Source organism: Euprymna scolopes, chromosome 4, assembly GCF_053919585.1.
Source record: "Euprymna scolopes isolate OS-2025 chromosome 4, ASM5391958v1, whole genome shotgun sequence".
NCBI lineage: Eukaryota > Metazoa > Mollusca > Cephalopoda > Sepiida > Sepiolidae > Euprymna > Euprymna scolopes.
Window position 1 is genome coordinate 72,173,324 of NC_136485.1, and position 3,119 is coordinate 72,176,442.

Below are 3,119 nucleotides of genomic sequence, written 5' to 3' on the forward strand. Positions count from 1 at the left end.
ACACGGACATGAACGATTTGTCTATATTATAAATGTTTCACAAACTTTACACAGGGAGAGAACTTGAATGCCTACTAGACACTATCCTCGAGTGTCTAAGGTCGATTCTGAAAAAAAAAACCCCAACATATAGACACATATATTTGAATTAAGAATTCATTGTTTGACAAAAGGAATATATAGAAGGGGTTATGTTGATTTCCTTAATCTATGGATTTTCAATAAAGGCCCATATCATCAGAAGAAATGAAATGCGGTTAGCAAAATGTTCAGCTGTGAATAGACACCTTTTGCTTTTCAGCACAAATATTGAAAATAGCCGTATTCGTTGGTGCGTTGAGTGTGTTTTGGCAGATGTAATCCAAAATCTTTTTAGGTGTTGACACAATGTATCAGATGTTGAATGGATATACTATTCCATTGTATATATCCCCGTGGGTAATAGAATTGCTGCTCCGTATACCTTTCGGAAAATCAATAAGGAGCAACTACTGGGACTACTGCCTTCTCCCCTGGACCAATATTCTGCTACCTGGATTTATAACCCCGGAGGACATTGTACTCCTTCCGATAATGGACTGCCCAGGTTGTATCAAATTCCCTTTTCCTATAATTATTTCCATATAATTATCATTCACCACTCCAAAAAACTATTTTCAATATTTGTGCTGAAAAGCAAAATGAGTGTATATTACCAGCTGAACATTTTGCTAACTGCATTTCATTTCCTCTGATGATATGAGCCTTTATCGAAAATCCATGGATTAAGGAAATCAACATAACCCCTTCTATATATTCCTTTTGTCAAACAATAAATTCTTAATTCTATATTCTAAATATATATATGTATAGCATAATTCTATATTCTAAATATATATATGTATAGCATAATGTACGGCATAATCACGTTGACACACCGGTTCCCGACAGATCACCGAAGTTAAGCAACGTTGAACCTGGCTAGTACTTGATGGGTGACCATTCAGGAATTCTAGGCGCTGTATGTGCTTTCCACGTATCTCGGCATTGTTTCCAGTCGTCCTAAACCTCCACTTGCCACTGATATTCAACAATGTCGATTCAGGAGAGGTGTGGTTGGAGATTGCGCAACTCTTGCTACAAAAATTTCACGCGCAGGCACCCTTACCGTGGGTATTCATAGTCTATCAAGACTGAAGGAAGCCTTTTTTATGTATATATATATATGTATATATATATATGTATATATATGTATGTATATATATGTATATATATATGTGTATATATATGTATGTATATATATGTATGTATATATATGTATGTATATATATATGTATATATATATATATATATATATATATATATATATATATATATATATATATAACTTTGTGTAATCTGTATATCTGTGTGTATATGTCTATGTGAATTCGTTCCCCTATAGAGTCGAAACCGGCTGCCGATTTTTATGAAATTTCACACAAAGATCCTTTATGTGCCTAGCAGTATTCTTAAATAGGTTTTGTATCGGAATGCCTCTGATAATTATTGATAATCGCAATAACCCGATGGAAAAAGGAACAAGTGATTTTGACCAAAGTTAACATCTTACACAGTCTCAACATCACAAGTGCGTTTATGAAATTTTATTACCACACAAGCTGTAAGGCTCTACATATAAAATAAACAGTACGTTCTTTGATATGACATTGTCGCGTTCGAAATGAATGTTTCTGTTTAAAGGACACATTTTACAATGATACGCGGCTTTTTCATTTTAAACTTAAATTCAAGCTATTATCACCGCACAAGGCATATAAAATCAACAGTAGGTTCTTTGATATGACGAGGGCGCGTTAGAAATGAATGTTTCTGTTTAGAGCATAATTTAAGCATGGTACTTAACTTTTGCATTTTAAAATGTAATGCAAGCCATTGCATATAAAAATAATTTTATAAAATCAGCAGTAATTTCTCTACAGTGCAATGTAGATTTATAGATATAAGGTAGGTATAATGTAAACTTTGTCACTGCGAGAGTCATATGAATCTTCCTCAAGGTGCATCGTGTTGGCCCCCAACTGGAGCAGGTAATCGATTTGATTGAAAAATGGGCGATTTCATCGATTTCGATGATAATAAAAATATGGGAGTGTGAAACATCCGTTGATCATCATTCAATCCCAGGCAATGTCGAGTCACCCTGCGAGTATATATATATTATAACTATGTTAAATAAGAGACATGGGCTTTTTAGTTTCTATTAGTCCTAAAGTGACCATTGAAGCACGTTTAGATTATAGATTGATAGTTATGTGATGTATAATTTTGTATGATTTTTTACGTCAGCGTTAGATTGAAAAAGCTGGAGATCAAATACAGAATTTTAAAATTTTATGCATAGAGAGAGAGTCACAGTTATACAGGGCATGTCGAAAATTCTATTCAAACACAAATCGTCATTTCATCTTTAAATGACGTCAGTAGAAAGGCGCAACAGATTCCGTTATATAATACTGGTGATGTCATTGTTTTGCTTGGATTGAACGACATGCGGATCTATGTGTACGTATGTGTACGCATACATACACTCTTAGGTTTATTTAATTTTGACTGAAGAATAAAGAAACATGTAAATTAAACAATATGTGATGAGACAGTATTTTCTTTTACTTAACTAGTTGAAGTACCCGTCTATGCCGGGTTTCTCAACAAGATTAGAAATTAATATCTATTAAGTATTTTTTCATACAATTTTAAAATTATCTATCTATCAATCTATCTATCTATCTATCTATCTATCTATCTATCTATTATATAAAAGGAACATTGTCTGTGTGTGTGTGTCTGTGTATGAATCTATATGCGTGAATTCGTTTCCTATACACTCCGAAACGGCTGGGCTGATTTTAATGAAATTTCATACAAATGCAATTATGTATCTGGCAGTGTTTTTAGATAGTTTTGTATCGGAATGTTTTCGATCAGTATCGATAATCGATAATCTAAAAAAATCCAATGAAAGAAGGAACAGGCAGAGTTGATCAAAGTCAACACCTTATACAGCCTAACATCACAAGTGCATTTGAGAAGTTTTATTACCGCACAAGCCGAAAGACTCGACATAAAAAATCAACAAT

The 3,119-nt window shown here is 33.3% G+C and overlaps 1 pseudogene; it reads left to right on the top strand.

Annotated features, from left to right (window-relative positions):
* Positions 1 to 890: 890 nt before the first annotated feature.
* LOC145273782 (5S ribosomal RNA) lies at positions 891 to 1,007 on the top strand (annotated as a pseudogene).
* Positions 1,008 to 3,119: the final 2,112 nt, after the last annotated feature.